At 45.4% G+C, this 25,419-nt stretch overlaps 1 long non-coding RNA gene across 14 annotated transcripts in view; it reads left to right on the top strand.

Annotated features, from left to right (window-relative positions):
- Window positions 1-6,616: 6,616 nt before the first annotated feature.
- The window catches only part of LOC131401054 (uncharacterized), a 67,783-nt gene continuing 48,980 nt past the window's right edge, over window positions 6,617-25,419 (top strand). For 11 of the 14 annotated variants that reach the window (XR_009217525.1, XR_009217524.1, XR_009217522.1 and 8 more), the window contains exons 1-3: window positions 6,617-7,564; window positions 9,404-10,532; window positions 22,635-22,756. This is a non-coding gene — a long non-coding RNA (uncharacterized LOC131401054). The remainder of the gene's footprint in view (window positions 7,565-9,403; window positions 10,533-22,634; window positions 22,757-25,419) is intronic. The other 3 variants (XR_009217518.1, XR_009217520.1, XR_009217517.1) reach the window with 3 other exon arrangements.

Here is a 25,419-nt window from a genome sequence, read left to right as displayed (position 1 = left end):
TCAGAGCTTGGAAGCAAAACCGTAAGGTGGAATTGGAAACTTCAGATCTTTGAACATTCCATGCAGAGCTGGCTTCAAGGACGTGTGATGGGGTCCTATGCTGAAAAGGACCCATGCTTGGGGCTTCAAGTTCTGCAGTTGCCACCGTGAAGTTCTTAATCATTTCTCTTTGAATTTGTGTTTCATGAGTAACATCTGATGGAACAACGGAGCACACTCCAGGGGAGTGGAGCCTCAGCCTTCATGTGTTCCTGCCTCCTGCTGCCTCCTTGGGATGGTTTCTCAGCTTCTCGCTCCCCACATGCTGGCACCCCAGAACCCATGACCTCCTCTACCCTCTGTCTGGAAGCAAATGGGTTGAGTCAGCCAGGAAGACTCACATTCCACCATGAGTCTCCCTCCACCCTCTGCAAGGGCCTCAGTGTAGGTGCAGAAATGGTGGGTGCAGTGCACACCCAATGGTGTCTCAGGGCAGGGTGAGGAGACAGTGTCTGGGCACTAGGAGGGTGACTCAGCAGGAGCATCTTGCCCACCCCTCATCTAGGTACCAAGTGCATCATGGCACAGAGGTTAGAGGAGTTTGGAGGTTGAAACTGGGGGGTTGCCTCTCTGCCATGGGTGGGTTGGTGGGCTGTGAGAAGGGGAGATCGACTTCTCCGACTCCACCCAGGGCTTTGCATTTTTCCCTTGCCTCAGACACTACAAATCATGTAGCCGACCCTGGTTAGAATCTATGTTTCCATTTTCCCGTCTTCAACTCAGAGTCCACGGTCCTTGTGTGATGTGGCCAGATGGCTCTGAGCATCTGGTGAGCACTGGTGAGATGAGGGGGAGAGAGGCAATCAGATCATTCGGTGCAGGGTTAGACAACTGTGATGGGCATCTAAGGGACTGAGAGCCAGCGCCTCCCAAGCTTTAATGTAAAAGGCAATCAACTGGGATGTTGTGAAAGTGCAGATTCTGATTCTGGACATCTGGGCAGGGCCTGAATTTCTGCATTTCTAATATACTCTTGCTTCATGGACCACATTTTGAGTAGTAAAGTTCTAGAAGGCTTAACCTAGCAACAACATGGCCTCCAGACCAATGCCCGGTGAGCCCCTGTAGGAGCTCTTATGACAGGCAGAGGGAACGACTGCTTGGAACTGAGCCAGGAGCCCACACTATGACGACCTAGCAGGAACTCTGTGTCCCCGGACTCTTCAGCTGATAATGTGGGAATGCTTAGTCAATGTGGTCATCTGCAGAGTAACTAAAAACTCTCCCGTACATAACCTCACTCAATCCTCACAACCTTGTCAGGCAAGTATAAAAAGGCTGTTTTATAGATGAAGGAATGGAGGCACAGAGGATGGGCAGATGTACTCCAGGTTGCAACTGTCAAGTGGCAGAGTTAGGATCTGAACTCATGTCTGACTAAGGCCCTTCCACTCTGCCAGCATCACTAAATTTAAGTTTGGAGGCTGGCCTAGCTGTGGCTGGAAGCTGGTCCCCCTGAAACTCACGTGCCCTCCTGATCCTGCAGGAGCCCACGGTGTGAGGTGTTGGGCCTTTGCCCTGGGCCCCCCGGCCAGCCTCCTCTGCATCCCTAGCCAGCAGTCACCTCTGCCTTCAGCCGCTCGATATTGATCTCCCCATGCTCAATGTGCTGCCGTAGCTGCTTGGCCACGGTGTTCTCCGTCTCCATGATCTGCAGCAGGTGCAGGTACTTCTGCATCAGCACTTCATGCTCCCTGGCCAGGGTCCGGTAGCCATGGACAGACAGATGTGGTAAGACACTACCTTCTTGTCCACTAGAGATCCAACCAGAAGTGGGGTTCCCCCACAGACTGCAATTAGCAGAAGATCCTGACTCTCAGCCACGGTGCACAGGGCCTTGACCTGGCTGCTGTGGTGTTACCGACTGCTCTGGCCCCTTCTGCAGCTCCTGTCTCACACTCGGACCTCTGGTTCCTCTAACTGATCCTGTTCTCTCCCCTCCCCGTCCAATCCACCCCCTGGGTCTTTGTACAGGCTCACACTCTTGTTAGGGATAATGCATCTGGTGACTTTAAGTTAAACTCAACAAAGCCTGGATGATAGCACATCTGGTTACAGCATGGTTCACTGAATATTTTGAGCCCACTGTCGAGACCTACCGCTCAGACAAAGAGAGTCCTTTCAAAATATGACTGCTCACTGGCAAGTGCCGTGGTTCCCATGTAGAGACTGATGCTGGTGTGTGCCTCCCTCCACACACACACGCAGAAGTTAGGAAAAGTCTTATGACTCACATAATAGAGGTCTCTGAGGAGAGCAGGGCCGGAAAATGAAGCAGCTCTGAAATGGCTTGAGACAGCAAGGAAAGCAGCCTGGCCTGGGGTTTTATTGTGGTTGGAGCTTTTAAAGAAAAATATTCAATGACACTTGTCAAAGATGGTAAAGCATATTTTATTCAGAACCACTGTGATACATAGAGACCACTGTGATGGGATTCAAAGCAGGGAAGAAATGAGATTGGCCTGGACTCTGAATGCAGCATGGTCAAGTGGGATTTCACGGCCAGGCAGCATGGTGGGAGTCAGGGGATGGAAAATTACTAAGAGAAAAAACAATTGTTGGGGTTTCTGTCTAACCTGACCCAACAGGATTCTTACCAAAGACAGGCCAGAGTGATCAGACACCACCTGAGGGATGGTGGAGGAGGAGGAGGAGCCTGAGCAGATCTCGAGGGTGATCAGACATATGACGGGGGGTTTTGGTTAAACTGAGTTAGCAAGGTTCTTGCTAAAACTAGATTTTACAAGCAAGTGCACAGACAGGCCTAGGAGAAGGTTCAGGAGCCTGACTAAAGTTTGGTCAAAGCAAGAAATCTTTGCCAGGGGTGAGAGCAGGGCAAGAGTTTTGCACACAGACAGGGGCTTGTGTGGTTGGATCCGAAGCCAATGCCAGAGAAGGGGGCCTCTGGACTTTCTCCTCAGCTTGTCCTTGTGTGAACACGAGGGGAAGAGTGAGAGGAAAGGCACAAGCTGTCAGCACACATCAAAAAGTGCGGAGTCTGACCGCTCATTAGAAGGACCAACATGCGTACAAAAATATGCATTTGCAATGGCTCGTTTTAATATAATAAAGAACAACAGGAAGCTCAAGAATGATCAAAACTGTGTACTGGGGGTGGCTGGAGTACCAGCACTGGAGGGGGGAGCCAGAAATGTTGGCAGTGACTCTTCTAAGGTTAGACTCTTCTATCTTACAGTTTTATCTAATATAAACAGAGAAATTTACACATACCATGTTTTCACATTTAATAGTTTTTCTTTAATTTTAACTTTTGTACATACGAAACCACTCTAAGATTTATTTCCTTTAGCACACTAACGGTTACAAAAGAGTAACCATAGGAAATGAAATTTTCATATCTCTTGCTAACTAAAAGGACAAGCTGCATTCTAGTTTGTCCTTCCACTGTATCTCACACAGGCAGTATTTTCAGGAATCAGTGGCATATTATAATGCAATAGGGGTTTGGGTTTAGCTTCTTAAACACAGTAGGAGTAGTATGACTAGTTTTCCTCACATCAATTAAAATAGAAATTCCATTGCTTTAGCTTTTTAAATCTCAATGTTCTCCAGGGACATGCACATGCAAACAGTGATGTAAAAACGGAAAATGCACCTGAAAACTTCAACACATTCATTTCACATCTTGAGATTCTCTTGCCCAAAAAGAACAAAAATTCTATTTAGTTCCACAATTTTCTTGCCTTACTGACATTATATCTCTCCATCAATTCACATTTTTAAGCCCAATAAACTCAAAATGTTATTTCTCATACAGGAAATAAAATTACAAAGAGCTAAGGGAAACCAGAAGCACAGGGCTGCACTGTTCAAGCGATACAGAAATCCAAAGGAAAGAAACACAAATAACAGAATCAGCACAGATAAGCAGCCTGTTTCCCACAGGACAGAATGAAAGCCACATTCAGAAAGTTAAAGACATTCTAAACTCTCCTGGTAGAGACAGAAGCCCTGGAGTGGGTCAGTCCCTGGTGCAGAAGGGTGGGGACACCTGAGCAGCCACAGGAATGGACTCTGGGAGCTCACACACCCTGCTCTGCATGGGGAGGAAGAGAAGGGCTGCGTCTCTCAGCTTCCACTCTCACAAGTGAGGAGACTGTCAGAAGGATGCAGTTTAAGGTTGTGACTCAAATGAACCCTAAATTCATAAACCGTAATCCAAACACAGAACTCCTGACTTTCACAGACTTTCTCAATGTGCACAAATTACAGTCTGCGTGTACCTGCACTGTGGGTGCAAAACTCCACCCTACGTGTAGACACAGGCCCAAGGGGAGCACAGGGACGACCTCAGGAAGGGCAGCAACCCCGAACCCCTGTGCAGGTGCCTTCCCAGCTTTGCAGGGCTCTGTAGCTTCTCTCAGCAGAAAGGCTCATTCTGCAGTGGGTATGAGCAGGGACGACACCCAAGAAGAACATCTGGGCCCTCAAGCGCTTCCCTGTGCAGGCTCAAGGGGGGCTTATCTTAGAGACCCTGACCCCAGGCCTCTGCTCCCAGTCACGTTGCTTTGGACCACAGTGATCTTGTAAATGGCACAACCCAGTGTTTGAAGAATCCATCAAACTCACACAAACCTATGGTTTATGTGGAAAGGAGGGAAGAAAGTTGTAAAGCATTTTTTTAGTTCAACAAGAAAAGCCACATGTATTTATTACTTTCAGAAAATAATGTTAATTAATTGTTATTTCCATGGCAAGACACTGTTTTATGAACAATTAATCATACTTAACACTTTTGCTGTTCAAGTGTAAGCCCTGGAATTCCATTTGAAAACCCCCCATCCCAAAGAAAAGAACAGACCTCAGAATATGACTACACACGCTCAGGGGAGGCAGAAAGAGAAACAAGAATTTTTAACACATTCAATGTAATACTAGAATCTTTTATTTTTTTCTGAAATTTACCTATTTCTTGCCTCTTGGGAAATATTTTATACTGCTTTTCATGCCCACTGATTACATAAACTTCATCTTTTGAAAACCTGAGGCTCAACTAAGTGAGTAAATCTTTTCAAAGTGACAAACCCAGGGAGGGGCAGTGCCAACAGGCCAGAACACCCAAGAAAGTTTGCACAGAGGAACCTCCACTCCAACGCCTTCTCATAGGATGTCTGTGCCAGGAGAGAGCCTGGGAGGAGCACAGGGACTTGATATGATGGATTCCAGGCGGCCATTCTCTGCTATCCCCTTGTGGAAAAGATTCACAGACAAAACATAAATCTCACAGTCAACTCAGCCAAAACCAAACTCCCAACAGCTCACCACCAAGCAGGACCTCCCCTAGTCTCCCTAGCTGAGTCTCTTATTTCTTAGCTCAGGCCATAAACTCAGCACCGACTTCAATTGCTCCCTCCCCAGCCCCACCCCTCACCACTTCCCATCTGTACACGGTCCTACTGTCTCGACCTCCAAACATACCCAGAATTCAACCTCCTCTCTCCACCCTGAACTAAGCCTCCAACGCCCCTTTCCTGGCTTATTGCAACAGCCTACTAACTGGTCTCCTTGCTTCTGCCCTGGCCCCTCTGTGGTATATTCTCAACAGAGCAGCCACATCAAGTCTGCTAAACATACGCCTGGCCATGTTACTCCTCCTCTGAAAACTTTCCAAAGGGTCACTATCTCATTCAGAAAAAACAAATGCCCAAGTCCTCACTGTGACCAACAAGGCCCCATGAACGGGCCCAAGTCACCACTCTGCCTTCAGCTCCTGCTGCCCTCCCCGGCTGTACCCTGGCCACACTGGCCTCCTTGCTGCTCCCACAGCAGCCCACTTGCCCTTCCTCCTGCACTGCTTTTGGGCCTTGTTCAAAACCTACCTCTGCAGTGAGACCTTTCCTGGCCCTCCTGGCTACAACTCCACCCCACTGCAGCCTGGCACACATCACTCTCCCACATGAGCCACACCATTGGTGTCACATCTAGAATGTCACCTGGGGCATGCTTTTTGTGTTTTGTTCACTTCTCTGGACTCAGGGTCTAGAACAATGTATGACACAAACCTTGCATGCAATAAGTAATGTAGCTTAATGAGTGAATGACTACAAAAACAACCAGGAACTGCCTAACCCTTGAGCAAGGAAGGCCAAATCTGTAAGAATCCCAGGGGCCAGGGGAGGCTGGTCCATTAGTCAGCCCTAAAAGGACTTACAGAGTCATGTTAGAAAGAAAAATCCCCACCACATCCTGCCTCCTCTGTGTCCCTGCCTCCCCTCCCCGACGCCCCGCTGCCCCTCCCGCCCCAGCAGCCGGACAGGAAAAGCATCCAGACCCACAGGGACTGGGCTGTCAGACACGCCAGTGTCACCACGGATGCCACCCCCGCCCACTTGGCCTGAGGACCCCCGCTCCACTCCGCGGCCCCCGCACCCAACCATGCCTACGAGTACTGGCGGCTGATGACCCAGGTGAGCACAGCCTCCCAGGCGGCCCGTGTGGGCGAACCCTCACCCGCATCCGTCTTTCTGCTGCCCGGGTGAATGAGTGCGACCCGACAGGCAGACGCCGAGCCCAATCTCACCGAGCAATGTGGGCGGGGCCGGAAGTGCGGGCGGAAGTGCATCGGTCGCCATCTTGGCATAGGGCGGGACCCCACGCAGAGGTGCGGGACACACTCTCGGGTACCCTGCAGTCTGGGTCATTCGTTCTGAACACTGCCGCAGTGACCCATGGGGCAGTGGAACAGATGTGTTTGGGCAGCTCAAACCCGGGGCTGGCACGGCAGCACCATTTTTGCCCAGGCCCATGGGTGCCGCCATCTTGCTTTATGGAGGATGGGCGGGCACGCACTGCCATCTTGCTGTCCTGTGGGCCGCAGGGACCAGCTCCACGTCCCACAGAGTGTCACCCAGAGCTCTACCCTCGTGGTGGTCCCGCTTGGGGCTCGTGAAGAGGGGACCAGAGCCTGGCAAGTGCAACCGCCTGAGGCCCGGGATGGTGATCGCTGTTCAGCTGTGAACTGCTCCCACCGGCTGGGCAATGAGGAGAACCTGCCGTCTCCTTCCACAGGTAACCGGCCGCTGCCACTGGGTGAGCCCCCCACATGGTCCAACCTGAGGTGAGCAGCACTTTGTGCTCGGGGCCTCGGGGCTGGTCCAGCGGGTGAGTCAGTGCTGGGTACTGTGTTGCCTTGGTCTGGACCACCATCTCTGCTCTGGGCACCTCAGGGCACCACGGCCACCCCACAACCACCGACATCCACCTTATGGCCTCCACCACACTCTCACCCACACCTCGCGGCCACCCTGCTCTCCGTTGATTCTGGCTGGGGCCAATAACGTCAAGAAACAGCGTATTCTGGAAACGCTGTTCCTTAGGTCACTATCTTCTTGCATTTGCTGTGACTTTTCTGCTCTTTTGATGGCAGGGAGCCTGCCTTGATCTCTTCGATCAGGAATGCGGCCGAGCAAATGCAGCTTGTACCTGCTGGATGGATACAGCTCCTAGACGCTCTGTTGCTGGAAGAGTCCTGGCAGCGCAGGGACAAGTGGCTCTGTGCGTGGAGGTGAGTCCAGGAGAGGTGTCTGACGGCATCCTTGGCAGAGCAGGGCAAGGCCCCCTCCTCATGGGGAGGCTGACCCTGTGTACTTGGACTCTGACAGCATCCTGGGTGGAGCAGGGTGCAGCCCACTCCTCATGGGGAGACTTACACTTCGGATTCTGCATCTGACAGCATCCTGGGTGGAGGAGGGTGAGGCCCAACTCCTCACGGGGAGGCTGACCCTGCAGACTGGGCATCTGACAGCATACTGGGTGGAGCAGGGTGAGGCCCACTCCTCACGGGGAGGCTGACCCTGCAGACTGGACATGTGACAGCATCCTGAGTGGAGCAGGGCACAGTCCACTCCTCATAGGGAGGCTGACCCTGTAGACTCAGACTCTGCATCTGACAACATCCTGGGTGGGCAGGCCACGACCCACTCCTCATCAGGTGGCTTACCCTAGGGACTCGGGGAAGGGGCTCCCCTCTCCACCTCTTCCATGGGCTCCCACAGCGGGGTGAGCTGTTTCCCTTCCCCCTGCCCTGGCTCCCTTCATGAGGGCTTCTGGAATTCAGCCAGTTCAGTGAGTCCTTTCCTGCGGACTTTGCACTGGAGGTCCCAGAACAGTGCACTGAAGACATTCTACTTTGAAAACTCCCTGGCAGATCCTTTAGATTCACATTGCAGGTTGTTATTGAATTTTCAAAGACCTGAATGCTGCTTATTGTCTGTAGTCTTATTGAAAGTTTACAGTGGTTTGTTCTAAGTCAGAAGTTGTTACAATCTATCCAAAGAACTAGTAACATGAGCTTGTTTCAGAGGTCAGCCACCAGGCTTTCTTGACAGTTGCCTTTAGAGCCTATGTCCCAAAAGTTTTGTACTGTTTTTGAGAATGAGGAAAAGCACTGCAGAGAAGGTTGTTCTTGGCACGTGTCGTGGTCTACCGTGGTCTGGGGGCAAAGGATGTGGGGGTCCTTTGGTAACTAGTCACAAAGCATTGAGAAAGGTTAGAAGATCATATTGCTTGGAACTCCCTGAGGAGCTAGTATCCACCTGGTCTGGTCCACAGCTGCCTTGGGGGTTAGATGACCTCAGGTGGAGCAGAAAGCCCTCAGGAGAGACACTCCCCACAACCCCATGTGCACGGTTTGGTCTAAATAGAGAATTTACCTTAATGAGGAGAAAAGATCTTGAAGTGTCTTGGTCAGTACCTTGCAGGGGCTGGTTGCTTTGTACAGGGAGCGGCTTTCCTCCTGGTAGTGGGAGGACAGGAGGAACACAGAACCACAGCTCTTGGGCCTTACTTCCTTTTGGTGGTGGTCTCACATCCTCAGCTGCTTGAGCAGAGCTGGGACCAGGCACCCTGCTGAGTGCCTGGGAGGCTCTGCTGGCTGACATCTGGCCTGGCTTTGAAATAGGGGGACCAACCCTCCCCACTTTAGCACCCAAAGTCCTTAATCCCAGGGACAGCAGGAGGGTTGGGCATCCGTGAGCTTCTAGGAACTATTTCCAGGGCTTCCTGAAGCCTTTCCTGTTGTCTTGATGCCATCCTGTGCTATCTGCTTGAGCGTCTGTGTCCCTACAGGGCACTTACCACAGCCTGGGAGAAGGTCCTCAACTTCCTTCCTTCTCTGCCCTACAGACGGTCAGCTCCTTAAGGTAGACAGTGGGTCTTTCATCTTTCTATTCCACTAATAACTTGCAAGCAGAAGGTGTTCCTTAAATCTTTACTAAAGGTTTAAATTGGCAAAATCGCTACAAGTTTGGGTGTTCAGAAAAACACTTGTTTTGCTTTTATAGTTGATCATTTTATGGGGAGACATTTAACCCTTTCTTTCTATTTACTTTTTCATTTATCCTAGCAGGCTCCCCATAAAGGGCTCAAAACGTGTGGTCCAGTTTTTGAAAGCTGTTCACAGGGATTACTGGACCCCACTAAGCGTTCTTTCGTCTGTAGTGAACAGTTCACAAAAAAAAGCTCTTGGAAAGGCTGGAGGGTCAGTATTACATGCTCAAGCCCACAGCCATGCCCTCCATCTTCCAACTGACTGAGATGGGGGGGCTGAAGGCCATGGCTACCCCAGGAGAAAGGACAACAGGAAGGCCACCGGGGGCCTGAGGGACACGCGAGTGAGGCAGTTGGGAAAGGAGATGGAGGTTCATCATGGTCCTCGAGGGAAAACCTGAGGGCCTAGCCAGGGTCCCGCAAGTTGAAGCGAGCCACTCTGCAGGGTGAACCCGCACCCAGGGCTTCCTAGGAAGCCGCCAGTCAGGAGCGGGCGCAGAGTCTCTGGAAGCAACTCTGGGAGACAGTGTGGCCTCCACAGCGTCAAGCAGCCGGGGAGACGCAAACACGTCTGCTGTAGATGCTGGCAATGAGACCCCCCTCTTCCCTGCCAGGGCCTGCTGGGTAAGAGTGTCATTTCCGTGGGTGACTTTACCCCCCAGGTTCTGGAGCGTGCAGATTTATTGGCTGGCTTCCTTCTTACAGTTTCTCCTCAGCACACACTTGAGAGAGGCCATCTGTCCCCCGAGAGCCAGTCGAGTGAAGGAGGCTGAAGAGAGAAGTGGAGCCCAGCTGCGGCAGGACCAGCCTGGGGCCTGACGAGGGCTTGGCCCAGAGCCCCCAAGTTCATCATTCACAATGACACTTCAGAAACTCTCCCAGAGCCCCTCCACCCTCCAACAGACGTCACCCCGAAGCCAGCCGCAGAAGCTGTGCAGGGTGAGCACAGCGACACAGGCCCTATTTCCCTCAGTGGGGTCATCCTGTCAGCGCTGTGGGCCGAAGAACTTCTCGACTCACTGCACTCCTACTGCTTCTGCTCCCGGGGGAATAGGAGCACGGGTGCCGCCTGTGGCAGCAGGTGGATAGAACGGCGAGCTGAAGAAAGGCAGCCGCTGAGAGCCAGGTGCACACGCTGCCGGAGGAGCCGGATGAGCTGAAGGGAGGGGGCTCCCTGTCTGAGCAGCCTGCTGCCCCCAGCCGAGGTCAGTCCCGGGACTTTGGGCTCCCCCACTGCCTGCTCATCATGAGGAGTTTCCTGCTCTGCAACGGATGACCCCTGAGCACTTCTGTGTGCAGCATGCCTGCTGCTGTCTTGGGAGAAGGCTTTGGTGGTAGCCGTCCCTTGCAGACAGGGAGGCCAGGTTGCAGAGCTTACCCCGCTCCCTCTATGGCACTGGAGTGGCAGTGGTAGCTGTCGGGGTTTAGCCAGTGGGAAAGGAAGCATTGTAGGTCAGCTGGGATAGCGGGACCTACCCAATGAACGGTGCCTGGACGGTTGGTTTCCCACTTGAGCAGGAGAAAGTTGGCTTCTGTTGCATCCATCACACAAATGTAAATTCCAGTGAGTTAAGATCTAAATGTGAAATAAAATCGACATAGTAAACTATTAGAAAAGTTATAGGAGACTCTAAAGTCATGGGGAGGTTCTTTTCATTCATGTTTTAATGAATATCCTTGAACTGAAGTCATTTTGAACATTTTAATAATTTCTTTAAAATTTAAAACATATGTTTGAGTAGAATACATTCTCTTTTGGAAAAATTAAAACTCTATAGAAATACCATAAGCTAAGAAGTGGTAAAAACTCCTATTTCTCACCTACCTGCCAACTCTTTTATTCCTTTTTGGTAGTAAAATTTAGTGTGTAATTTCCTAGACTGTTTCCTGTGCTTTACATACATATTTCTGTACCTGTACAAATAGGTTGGATATATTTTTGGTGTGTTTATTGGCTATGTTTCTGATTTTCCTGCTCTTTTACAGTTTAGTACTTGTAAACATTGGTTTCTTGATATTCCTTACATATTAAGGATACCATATTTTCCCTGTTATGCATCCATGGACAACATTGCCCTACCACATTGTTCATTTAATCTGGATCAGTGCTGTCTTCCCAGATGTCAGTAACATTTCAGGTGGGAAACGGCTCTATGTGACAGGCTGTTTGGAATCTCCGGGACCCCTGGGGTGACAACGGTTAAGACAACACAAAGCAAGAAACAAAACCCATCCTGCGTGTTACCAGGTGCAACCTGGGGGAAGGACAGCTCCAGTTGAGGACCGCTGACGTCCTGGTCAGTGTTATCTGCTATGATCTCCTATCACGTTAAAGCTGTTTCTGTAGTTTGTCGTACCTGACGGTACAGTTTGGTGCCTTTGTCTGTTCCTCTTTGTCAGACTGCGCAAGGTTTCTCACTGTTACAGTTCTTTCCAGACAGCCAGACCTTGACTCCATTGCTCAGGTCTACGTTGTTGTTCCTGCCTTGTGAGTCCTCACTTCTTTCTGCTGTCTTTGGTTTTATTTTGGTGTTGTTTTGGCTCCTGGAGGGAAGTGCTCTGCTTCTTCGTGTACAGTTGATATTCCCTGATACCTGCAGTGGAGGCTGTGTCCCTTCTTCTGTTCCTTTGTCTCCACCCCATGGATTTGTCCCATGCTGCTCTCATTGCTGTTCATTTCTAAAGAGTTTGTCCTGTCTGTCTGGATTCCCTCTTTAACCTGAGAGATTTAGAAGGATGTGGACAGATTTTCAAGTGGATAGGTTGGGGGAGGGGAGCCAATATTATGTTATTTTTTACTTTTATTGCTGTAAGGTCCAGTAATATGGTCACTTTTAGATTTCTGCTTTTTGGCCTCTTTAGAGATTTCATTGTGGCTTAGCACACAGTCCATTGTGGTGACTGTTTCATTGTGGTTTGAGGAGAATGTATCCTCTCCACTAGTTGCTTACATTGCTGTCCCTCAGGCTGAGGCTAGATCTAGCTTTTTTGTGTTCATCAGCAGATCTGTTTCCTAACTTACTGTATCACTTGGCCTGTGCATTTCTAAGAGAGGTAAGGTAGGTTTCCCTGTGGTTATGGAGGTGCCTGTGTCTTCTTGTTTGTCCAGTTTTGCTTTATGTTTCAAGACCATATTGTTAAGTGCATAACTGTTCCTGACAGTTATCCACACAGAAAACCCCTTTTTGTCCCGTTTAGTGTCTTATTTCTTTATCTCCATATTTTCAACCATATTATATTGCTTTATTTTATAACAATATTTTAACTCAACGTGAGATCCTTCATCTTTTTATAGAGAATTTAATTCATTTACAATTGCCATTATTGATAAATTGGAATTTTAGTCTACCATTTAATTTAATTTTTAATTTTTAGTCTGTCTCATGATTTTTCTATTCTTCTAGTGGGTGTCTTTCAGCTTTTAGGAACAACCATTTCTGCCTTTCTTTCTGTAAATGCTTAGAGTTTATCAGTTCCTGTGTTCTACACTCCCAACTCCTCACCTTTCACTCCCCAGCTTGAGACTGTCTGATCTTAGTTCTGTGTTCTTATTTTCCCCATCAAGCAACCATGATTGGATGTAAGTATATGTTTTATTGGTTACTTTGTTGACCACTGTTTATTGTATCCAAATTTTTCCTCCTTTTTGGAAATATTTGATGCTATTTTGGAACTCATATGACAGTAAAATTTTGAGAGGAACCGAGTCTGAGATACTCCTTAGGTGCTGATGCTGGGGAGCTAGCACCTAACCTCTTAAAGTTGCATTGGTGTGTCTGCAGAGTCAGGATGAGGTCAGAGATGTTTAAAACCGTGGAATTGAATGAGGTTTCCTGGAGACACTGTAGCTGTAGAAGGGACCATGGCCTAGCCTAGGAGCAGGCAGTGTTTGCAGAGATTCAGTTGAAGAGAGTCCAGGAAAGGGGACTGAAACGGTGGAGCATGCAGTCGCAGGAGCCACGAGGGGAAAAGGGTATTGCAGAAAGGAGGGGTGCTCAGCTGGGTCGGATACAGCTCTGATCAGAATGGAGAAAAGATGGCTGGACTCGGCCCCATGGGATCACTGGTGACCTCAGTCTCCTTGAGAGGGTGGGAATGAAGCTGGGTTTAGAGTGGGTGAAGGGGGGCCATGGGAGGGCAGTAGGGATGAGGCACTTTACTTAAGAGGTTTAGCCATGAAGGCTAGTCGGAAAAGTGGACAAAAGGGATAATGGGTCCTGGGGAGAGTTTTGTTTGTAAGGTGGAGATGAGCTAGCAGGTGTCTGTGCTGCAGGGAGGACTGGATGGAGATGAGGAGCCTGAGGGCTCAGGAGGAGTGTGCTGGGCCCTGAGGATGTGCAGGGCTGGGCTCTGCTGCCTGGGGAGGTGCAGAGAGCAAGAGGACAGATGTGCTGGTCGAAAGGGTGCCTTGTACCTCTGTTCCTGTATTCCTGGAGTGTGAGGTGGGCAGTGGCTGGGAGTGGAGGGGCGATGCAGGAGGTGTTAGGTGAGCAGCAGGGGTAGGAGGGGGAGGGAGAGAGTGTGCCCTAGCTTGGTCTCCATGGCCCACACGGAGCTGCCCACTGGGATCCCTGGTCACCAGCTGCTGTCTCTCTTTGATGTCTTCCTCAAAATGTCGGCTTTCTTGATGGTTCCCAGGGCTATTATGAATTTGTTCATCAATGAAGGAATCTTTGGGTCATTTCTTAGGGATTTTATGTCGAAGGGGCTCTACATGTGTTTATTCAGTCCATAATCTTTACCCAATTCCTTTGTTTTTGGACAGATTCCGTACAACAGAGTAGTCGGGCCAGTGGCCTGCAGGTTCCAGGGTTTGGGAGGTTTGCCCTCTAGAAAGCTGGTGCTGATTGCCATTCTCACAGGACATGGTGCTCTGTCCCTGAGCCTGCTCTAACTGTGGGTGTCACGATGTTGTAAATCCTAGGACAGTCCTATCAGGGCCCATCGTTGACATTTCTGTGACCAGTGAGGGCGAACATTTTCCGTGTTCATTATCTGTCACTTCCCTGACTGTGCTGTCGCCTGCCTTGCTCACTGAGCTCCGAACCTTCCTGGTGGAACCAGGACATTCACTCTATCCAGTACGCAGTGTGCCCCTTGAGTACTTGCTTCAAAAATATCTTTGTTCTTCACATTCTTTGATTCTTTGTGCATATAATCTGGATTTAATCTGGAGCTTTAAAAATGTTTTATTGTGGAAAACCTTGAACATACACAATTTAAACAGAAAAGTGTGATAGCTACCCATGTCCCTATACCCAGCTTCAACATTTATCAATATTCTGATATTCTTGTTTCATCCATATTTCTACCCACTCCCTACCTTCTATTGATTATTTTTTAATTCATAGATTGTTCTTTAGGAAAGTTTCAGATGGACAGAGAAATTCAGCAGATAGTGAAGATCATTTCTCCCTCCTCCCCTGCAGTTTCCCCTACTGTTAACATCTTACATGACCACCTGTGTCAGTGTGGTTCATTCCTTACAAGTGAGGAGCTGATGCTGATACAGTGTTCATAACTAAGTCCGTAGTTTACATTAAGGTTCACTGTCTCGCTGTCATGTACTTGCATTTTGACAAATGCATAATCTCATGTATCCACCATGACAGTATGCTACAGAAGAGTTGTATTGCCCCAAAAGTCTCTGTGCAGTGCCTCTTCATCCCTTGCCCTCCAACTCCTCGCAACACCGATCTTTATACTGTTTCTATAGTTTTGCTTTTTCTAGAATGTTGTGTAATTGGAATATATGAAAACTATGGAATAGAGTATATAGCCTTTTCCGGTTGGCTTCTTTCACTTAGCAATATATATTTAAGGATCCACTGTGTCTTGTAGTGGCTTGATAGATAATTTCTTTTTTTTCCTCCTTTTTGTATATTGAGTTAAAATATACATAACAGGGCCAACTCCGTGGCTTAGCGGTTAAGTGCGTACACTCCGCTGCTGGTGACCTGGGTTCAGATCCTTGGCGCGCACTGATGCACTGCTTCTCCGGCAATGCTGAGGCCCCATCCCACATACAGCAACTAGAAGGATCTGCACCTATGACATATAACTATCTGCCAGGGCTTTGTGGGAAAAATAAATAAATAAATAAAATTAAAAAATATATATATATACACATAACAAAAAGTGTGCCATCTTAACAATTTTTAAGTGTACACTTCAGTGGTGTTAAATACATTTGTGCTGTTGTATAGTCATCACCACCATTCATCCCCATAACTCTTGTAAATCTGAAACTCTATACTTATTAAACAATAACTCTCCCTTCTCCCCTTCCCCCAGCTCTTGGCAGCCACCAATACACTTTCCATCTCTATGATTTTGACTGCTCTCAGTTCCTCGTGTTAGTGGAGTCATACAGTATTTATCTTTTTGTGACTGGCTTATTTCTGTTAGCATAATGTCCCCAAGGTTAATCCATGTGTAGCATATTGCAGAATTTGCTTCCTTTTTAATGCTGAATAATATTGAATTGTATGGATATACTACATGTTGTGTATCCATTCATGCGTCAGTGGACACTGCGGTGGCTTCCACGTTTTAGCTACTGTGAACAATACTGCTAGGAACATGGGTGTACAAATATCTCTTCAAGGGCTCTGCTTTCAGATCTCTTCGGTGTATATCCAGAAGTGGAATTGCTGGTTCACGTGATAATTCTATGTTCAATTTTTTGAGGAACATCCATACTGTTTTCCATAGCGGCTGCACCATTTTACGTTCCTATCAATAGTGTACAAGGGTTCCAATTTTGCCGCATCCTGGCCAATGCTTGTTGTTTTCTGTCTTTTCTATAGCCCTCATTTTAGTGGGTGTGAGGTGGTGTCTCATTGTGGTTTTGATTTGCATTTCGCTAATGATTAGTGGTGTTGAGCGTCTTTTCATGTGCTTATATGCCACTCGTAAGTCTTCTTTGGAGAACTGTCTCTTCAAGTCCTTTGCCCACATTTGAATTGGCTTGTTTTTAGTTGTTTAGTTTTAGGACTTCTCTGTATATTCCGGATATCAGTCTCTTGTCAGATATATGATTTGCAAATATTTTCTCCCACTCTTGGGTTGCATTTTTACTCTGTGGACAGTGCCTCTTGATGTACCAACTTGTAAAATTTTCGTGGAGTCCAATTAGTCCATTGTTTTTCTTTCGTTACCTGTTCCTTTGGTGTCATATCCAAGAAATCATTGCCAAGTCTGGTGTTGTGAAGATTTTGTGCTATGTTTTCTTCTGAGTTTTCTTATTTTAGGTCTTACATTTACGCCCTTGAGTTAATTTTTGTATGTGGTGTTGAATGTGGGTCCAACTTCATTCTTCTGCATGCAGATATCCAGTTTTCCCAGCACCATTTGTTGAAAAGAAATCTTTCTCCATTGCATGGTCTTGGCACCCATGTCAAAAATCACTTGACTGTATATGTGAGAGTTTGTTTCTGGACTCGCTGTTCTATGCCAATGGTCTCTATGTCTGTCTTTATGCCAATACCATACTGTTGATTACTGTAGCTTTGTAGTAAGTTTTGAAATCAGGAAGTGTGAGTCCTCCGGTTTTGTTCTTCATTTTCAGGATTGTTTTGGCTACTCTGAGTCCCTTGAGATTGCATGTGAATTTTAGGATGGGTTTTTCTATTTTTGCAAAAAACATAATTAGGATTTGGATTGGGATTACATTGAATCTGTAGACTGCTTTGGGTAATGTTGACACTTTAACAATTTAAGCCTTCCAATCCATGAACATGGGATGTGTGTCCATTTATGTATGTCTTCTTTAATTTCTTTCTGAAATGTTTTGTAGTTTTTATGGTGCAAGCCTTTCACCTCCTTGGTTAAGTTAATTCCTAAGCATGTTATTCTTTCTGATACTATGATAAATGAATTGTTTTTGTAATTTCCTTTTCAGAGAGCTCATGGTTCACGTATAGAAATGCAACTGATTTTTGTGTATTGACTTTGTATCCTGCTACTTTCCTGAATTCATCTGTTAGATCAAACGGCTTTTTTGTGGAGTCTTTTGGATTTTCTACATATGAGATGATATCATCTTCAAACAGAGACCCTTTTACTTCTTTCTTTCCAATTTGGATGCCTTTTATTTATTTATTTTTATTGCCTGATGGTTCTGACTTGAACTTTCATTACTGTGTTGAATAGAAGTGGTGAAAGTGGGCATCCTTGCCTTGTTCCTGCTCTTAGAGGAAAAGCTTTCGGTCTTCCACCACTGAGTATTATGTTTGCTGTGTGTTTTTCATATATGGCTTTTGTTATGTTGAGGCACTTTCCTCCTATTTCTTGTTTGTTGAGTGTTTTATCATGAAAGGGTGTTGAATTATGTCAAATGGTTTTTCTGCATCAATTGAGATGGTCATGTTGTTTTCCCCTTCATTTTCTTGATGTGGCATATTACATTGATTGATTTTTGAATGTTGAACTGCCCTTGTATATCAGGAATAAATTTCACTGTGTCGTAGTGTATAATTCTTTTAATACACTGTTGAATTCAGTTTGTTAGTATTTTGTTGAGGATTTTTGCATCTATGTTCATCAGCGGTAATGGTCTGTAATTTTATTTTCTTTTAGTGTCCTCATCCACTGTTGGTATCAGGGTAATGCTGGTCTCATAAAATGAGTTTGGAAGTGTTCCCTCTTTTTCAATATTTGACAGTTTAAGAAGGCTTGTTTTAATACTTCTTTGTATGTTTGGTAGAATTCACCAGTGCAGTCATCTGGTCAAGGGTTTTACTTTGAGAGATTTTTTTTTTAGATTTCTTGAAATATTAGTGACATATAACATATGTAAGTTTTAGGTGTTCAAGATAATGATTTGTGAAAGGATTACCACAATATGGTGAGTTAGCACCTCCACTCCCTCACATAATTAACTTGTTTTATCTAGCAATCACTTTTAAGATCTACTCTCTTAACAACTTTCAAGTATATAATATAGTATTGTTAATTATGGTCACCATGCTGTACATTAGATCCCCAGAACTTACTCATTTTACAGCTAGAAATTTGTGCACTTTGACTCACATCTCCCCATTTCCCCCACCCCCGAGGCCCTGGCAAACACCTTTCTCATCTCCATTCCTTTGAATTGGGCTTTTTTAGATTTCACACATGAGTGAAAATATATAGTATTTGTCTTTCTCTCTCTGACTTATATCACTTAGTGTAATGCCTCAAGGTCCATCCATGTTGTTATAAAATGCAGGATTTCAATCTCTTGCATGGCTAAATAATATTCCATTGTATATTTCATGTATATATACATATATTTCACATTTTCTTTATCTATTTCTCCATTGATGGACACATGGATTGTGTCCATGTCCTCAGTTTGTGAATAATGCTGAAATGGTCATGGGGGTGCAGATATCTCTTCAGAATAGTGATTTCAATTCCTTTGGATATACAACCAGAAGTGGAATTGTTCATTTATATAGTATTTCTGTTTTTATTTTTTTGAGAAAATTCCATATTTTTTCCATAGTGGCTGTAGCAATTTACATTCATACCAACAGTGCACAGGGTTCTCTTTTCTACACAGCCTCGCCAACACTTGTTGTCTGTTGTATCTTTGAGAATAACCATTCTAACATGTGTCAGGTGATCTCTAATTCTAGTTTTGATTTCATTTCCCTGATGATGAGTGATTACGAGCATCTTCTCATGTACCTGTTGACCATTTTTATGTCTTCTTTGGAAAAGTATCTATTCAGGTCCTTTGACCATTTTCATATTGTTTTGTTGGTTTCTTTGCTGTTGAGTTGTAAGAGTTTCTTATATATTGTGGATATGAGCCCCTTTAGTTTGCCGATTGTTTCATTTGATGTGCAGAAGATTTTTAGATTGATGTCATCCCACTTGTTAAGTTTTGCATTCGTTGCTTGCACTTTTGATGTTATATCCAGAAAAATCATTGTCAAGACCAGTTTCATGGGGCTTTTTTCTCTATATTTTCTTCTAGTTGTTTTATATTTGGTGTCTTACATTTAAGTGTTTCATTCCATTTGGGATCATTTTTAGTGTGGTGTAAAATAGGTGTCCAATTTCAGTTTTCTACATGTGGTTATCCAGTTTTCTCAAGACAATTTATTGTAGAAACTATGTGGGACGCCCCACAACATGGCCTGACAAGTGGTGCTTTGGTGCATGCCCAGGATCCAAACCGGTGGTGCCAGCAGTGTAGTGCACGCACTTAACCACTACAGCACGGGGCTGGACCCTTGATCTACTTTTAAGTATAAGAGTTTTTTGTTAAACTTCCATGTATTATTAATGTTCCAGTTTTCCTTCTGTTATTGACTTCTGGTTTCATGCCATTGTGTTTGGAAAAGATACTTGGTATGATTTCAGTCTTCTTAATCTAAGACTGGTTTTGTGACCTAACACATGATCTGTTCTGGAAAATACTGTGTGTGACCTTGAGAAGAGTGTGCATTTTGTTGCTGTCCAGTAAAATGTTCTGTGTGTGTCTGATAGGTCCATTTAGTATTTAATGTTTTCATGTCCGCTATTTCCTGATTTTCGGTCTGGATATTCTAGCCATTGTTAAAAGTGGGGTATTGATGTCTCCTACTATTTGCAACTTATATAAGTGGGAAGGCTCTAATTTTGAGACTATATAAAGATCTCTTAGAACTCAATTATAAAAGACAAGTCAGTGAAAAGAGGTAACCAACTGGAATAGAAATGTCTCAAGGAAATACATAGATAGCCAATAAGCACAAGATAGATGCTCAGTATCATTAATTATTAGGAAAATGCAAGTTCAAAACACAGTGTGTTACTATTTCACACTCAAAATGAAGGCTATATTCAACATAATGGAAAATAGCAAGTGTTGGTAAAGATGTGGAGAAAGGGAAACCCACATACATTACTGATGGGAAAGTAAAATGATGTAGTCACTGCAGAAAAGAACTTGGCATTTTTTAATATCTTAAACCTAGAATTACGATTAACCTGGAGAGGTCCATGGTAGATATGTCCAAAAGAGCAAACTTGCCCTTGGACATTCAAAGCGACATTGTTCACAATGGTCCAAAAGTGGAACAAACCCAAATTTCTATCCAGTTATGACTGCATAAACCAAATGTGGCCTATTCATAATATAGGATATTATAGAGCCACAAAAAGGAATAAGGTACTGCTACATGCTAGGCCATGCATGAACCTTGAAACATTTGTGCTCACTGAAGCCGTCCACAAAGGCAACAGATAGCAGGATGCCATTTGAATGAAATGTCCAGAATAGGCAAATCCATAGGGGGAGAAAACAGATGAGCTGTTTCCATGGGCTTGGGTTAGGAGAAAATAGAGTGTGAATGAGTATGGGTTTGCTTGGGGGTGTAGAAAGTGTTCTGGAATTAGATAGTGGTGATAGCCACATGACATAATCATTGTACTAAAAGCCACTGAACTGTGTACTTTGAAATGCTTAAAATGGTGTATTCTATGTTGAGCAGCTTTTCCCCCATATAAATTGTGAATTTTTTAAATTAATCAGAGTATTGGTTAATTTTAGGTTGGTTGGGATATTTAATAATGGTAATTAGTGGAGTTCTTAGGGGTAGAACAGGTTGTAGCCAAGAGAGTAAGCATCTGATGAGGGCTATAGTAACAAATCCTATGATTATACAAGCAACAGTCTAAAATCCAGTCCGTTTCCCTTGTTCCCAACTTGGAGAGACCAGCCATGAAAATAGGTTAGTGATCTCGGAGGCCTAGGGTATCTGTTCAAACATTTGAGTAATATTATGCCGTATTTTAACCTCTTCGGCCATCTGGTGGAGGTATGTTTGAACTTGTGTGTTGATGTACATTCAGCAAGTGGTTCTAGGAAAGGCACAAACCCCTCCTTCCTTGGCCGGTATAGACAGTCTAGGGCCAGGCCATTTTCTAAAACCATTTAGGCAAGAGACTCATGAGACTGTTGTACAAAGGCTAGGATAGGTTCTTATGGAGTTTTTGTCCATGTTGTGTTAAGGTTTTCAATATATATTGGTTGCCTCAGTTTCCTGATTTTGTGTGGTTAGGGCCACCACACCTGTGCCCAGTCCAGTCAGTCAATCCTAGTAGAACTGAAACACCCAGTGCTATAGGACTGACATTGTTTCTATGGGTTGGTGGTAGCCAGTCAGGGCAGGAAACTCAGGGGACCTGCGACCTGCGCCAAGCAGGCTGAGAGAGAAACAATGATGCATTGCAGAGTATAGCCTGGAGAAAGCTGCTCAGAGGGCTGGGGAAGAGAGAACCTCACTGGCTGAGAGCCTTGTGATATCAGCCCACAGTAAAACCCAAAAGTGGACGCTCTGCGTGTAGAATATTAACTAGGGGTCTTGGTGGTAAAACCAGTAATTTGAACGCATTCACTGGTTACCTGTGCTATATGATTTCAGGGGATATGGTTAAAGTGTTTGTTGGCCAGGAGCTGTTTGGGGCTGGGCACAAAATCACCAAGATGGCCTCGAAGTCTACCCTAAAATGACCCCTCAAGGAGTAGTTGGGACAGAAAGTGAGTGGAGCATTTTGAAGGAAGCCTTGGGCAAAGATGATGTTGTTCGATGGACTTGGCTACAACTGAGTATCTCTGCCGGGTAAGCCCTTCAGCTGGGGTACAATAGGTGATTGGAGGCCAATTGACAGACCCTGCAACTCCAGAATCCCAGTGCATGGGCAGCCCTCTCAGCCCATAAATGGTGGTGGTGTTTATGAATCATCATGCTGGCAGTATGGAAGGTATGGTGACGTGTGGTGGGAGACGTCATGATAGTGTCAGGAGGAGCGGTGTGTGAGATTACAGTGTTGAAGGGGAAGGAATGGAGGCAGGTGCAGTGAGTGTATGACCAACAATGATCAGTGAACGAACAGCTGGGTTGTAACTGGGGAAATCAGGGACCAGCAGAAGCCATGTGTTTAAAACAAGACACCAGGCCCAAATGGAGCCACTTAGGCTAAGCCCCACGTCAACAAGCCGAGACTTAATTAGACTTTTGGCCCTCCCATGAATGGAATCTTAAACCAGTCAATCAGGAATCGCCTGATGAGCAGCAGGTAGGTCATCTTCCTGATAGAGCCCTGCCATCCCCTAAAGGAAGGTAACCTTGCAGTAACCAACCCACTTTTTTCTCTAGTGTAACTTCCTTGTTCTTGCTCCCTTCTGCCTATAAAAGTCTTTCATTTGTACAGCTCCTTGGAGCTCCTTTCTCTCTGCTAGACTGGATCCTGCCTGATTCATGAACTGTTGAATAAAGCCAATAAGATATTTAAAATTTACTCAGTTTTATTTTGTTTTGTACCAGGTTGGTGGCAGCAGTGTGATCCAAAGGAGACATCTGATGGCTTTGGGGATGAGAAACACAGGCATTGGTACCCACAAAAACTTTGAGTTCTCCATCTTTTTTGCTGTTTCCGAGTGCTGTTGGTAAGTTCCTCTCAGATCTGAGATCCACTCTCTTTGCGTTGAGCTCCCGATCTAACTGGCTTTTCAGTCCGGGGTCAATGGGTCAGTCTAGATTGACAGGATGATCTATCAGAGCATCAGTCCTAGCCCTTAGCTAGTCCGCAGTGCCAGACAAAGGCTTAGTGGGTCATCTTGAGCTGGCAGATGATTCTACCAGGAACTTGACTCCCTGTCCCTTGGTTAGTCCACAGTCCCCATTTGTTGGAGTCTCCTGGTTCAGTCCGTAGTTTTTGCTAATGGAGAGGAGTGGAAGAAATGTGTGCTCCATGCACCCCCAGTCCTTGAAAACTTACCACGTGCATTTTACATGCATTTTCCCCTCTGTTGATGGTCGATGTGTTCTAAGGAAATGGTGAAGGCACAGTGAGGAGGAATTGTGGGTTTCTGCATGACTAACTTGAGGAGTGCCACCCCCTCAACCTCAACAGCCACCTGGCACTACTAGAAATGAAAGACATCCCCTCACCATGGGTTGTAAGACTCCTTATTGTGACGATGTCAACACTATCCAAAGAGATCAACAAATCCAGTGCAGTCCTTATCAAAATCCCAAGGACGTTTTGTGCTGAAATGGAAAAAATGCATCCTAAAATTCTTATGGAGTCTCAAGTAAGCCCAGATACCAAAAATAATCTTGAAAGGAGGTATTAAGTTGGAGGACAGATTCTTCCTGATTGAAAACTGACTACAAATCTACAGTATCAAAACAGCATTGTCATGGCATAAAGACAGATATATTGACCAATGGAAACAGAATTGAGAGCCCAGAAATTAACCCTCACCCATGTCATCAAATGATGTTGGACAAGGGTGCTAAGATTATTCAATGGGGAAAAGTCTGAATTTGTGCTGGAAAAAGTGGATATCTGCATACAAAAGAATCAACTCGGACACTTACCTAACGCCTTATACAAAGCTTAGTTCCCAGTGAATCAAAGACATGAATGTAAGACCTAAAACTATAATACCCTTAGAAGCAAACATAAGACAAAACTTTACAAGAGAGGATTTGGTAATGATTTCATGGATATGACACCAAAGGAGCAGGCAATAAAATAGGAAAATACACATGCTGTACTTCATGGATATTAAAAAGTTTTTTGTCTCGAAAGCCATTATCAAGAGAGTAAAAGTACGACCCACAGAATGGGAGACCATATTTGCAAACCATGTATCTGACATGGCCTTAATATCCAGAATAGATAGAGATCTCCTAAATTCAACAACAAAGTCAAACAACCCAAATCAAAATTGAACAAAGTACATGAGTAGACATTTCCTCAAAGAAGATCTGCAAAGGACCAATAAACATATGAAAAGATGCTCAACATCAGTAATCATTAGGGAAATGCAAATCAGAAACACAGTGAGAGATCACCTCACATTCATTATGATGGCATCTATCAAAATATAAAAAGAAGAAGAACAACAAAAAGAATAGAACCAGTGTTGGCCAAGATGTGGAGAAGTTGGAACCCTTGTGCACTATCTTGGGAATATAAAATATGTGCTTTGTGTAGAAGTCAGTACAACAATTCCTTCAAAAAATTAAAACTATAATTATATAAGACCCAGCAATTCCACTTCTGGGTATATACCCCCCCAAAGAGTGGAAAGCATGTTCTTCAAAACATATTTCAACACCCATATTCATAGCATCATTATTCATAATCGCTAAAACTTGGAAACCACCCAAGTATTGTAACCAAGGAAGGGCTCGCTGCCCAATGCACCCCTTAAGGCAACCATGGGATACCCGCTCTTGTAGAAGGGAAAAAGCTTTATTACGAGGTTGGCCAGCAGGATGACAGGAGACAAAGGTTAAATCCTTCTCCCCAATGGGCAGTTGAAAAGGGCTTTTTAATCTCAAAGGAGTGGGTGCAGGAAGGTTGGGGTCAGTTCTAGACATTTTGCTCAAGAAGATTTTCATGTTCTGTCATACATCCCACGTTCAAAAGGCGGTGTCCTTAACATGATTGGCAGGGGAGTTCTTGGTCCCACAGGTCATCCTCCAGTCACTTGTGCAGTCACGGTTTGAGTCTTGCCAGCTGTCTTGTGGTCTCATAGGCTCAAACCAGTTGAAACTTGCTCAAGAACGAAAAATAGGAGTTTCTGAAAAGCAACTCATGGCCCAAGACTAGATCCTTAGTAAATATCATATAGAACGTGGCTTAAGAAAGTAGTCTCCAGGGGACCGTTGATAAAAATCTGGTTGGGGCCCCATTTTATTTTGGGCTAGGTTTTGGGCCCGGCTATGGTATCTGTCCAGGGATGTATGGATATGCAAAATGTGGTATATACATACAATGGCATATTATTCATCCTTAAGAAAGGAAGGAAATTCTAAGATATGGCACACCGTGGATGAACCTTCAGGATATTACTCTAAATGAAATAAGCCAGTCACAAAAATACAACCTTGTGTGATTTCCCTTCTATGAGGTTCCTGAAATAGCCAGATTCAGAGAGACTGAAAGTAAAATGGTGTTTGCCAGGGGCTAGGAGGAGGAGGAATGGGGAATTATTCATGAATGTGTATAGACTTTCAGTTTTGCAGGATGAGAAGAGTTCTGAAGATGGATTGTGGTGATGATTGCACAGCAATATTAATGTATTCAATACAC

This window comes from Diceros bicornis, chromosome X (genome assembly GCF_020826845.1).
Source record: "Diceros bicornis minor isolate mBicDic1 chromosome X, mDicBic1.mat.cur, whole genome shotgun sequence".
Classification (NCBI taxonomy): domain Eukaryota; kingdom Metazoa; phylum Chordata; class Mammalia; order Perissodactyla; family Rhinocerotidae; genus Diceros; species Diceros bicornis.
This window is presented reverse-complemented; position numbering and strand designations above follow the sequence as displayed.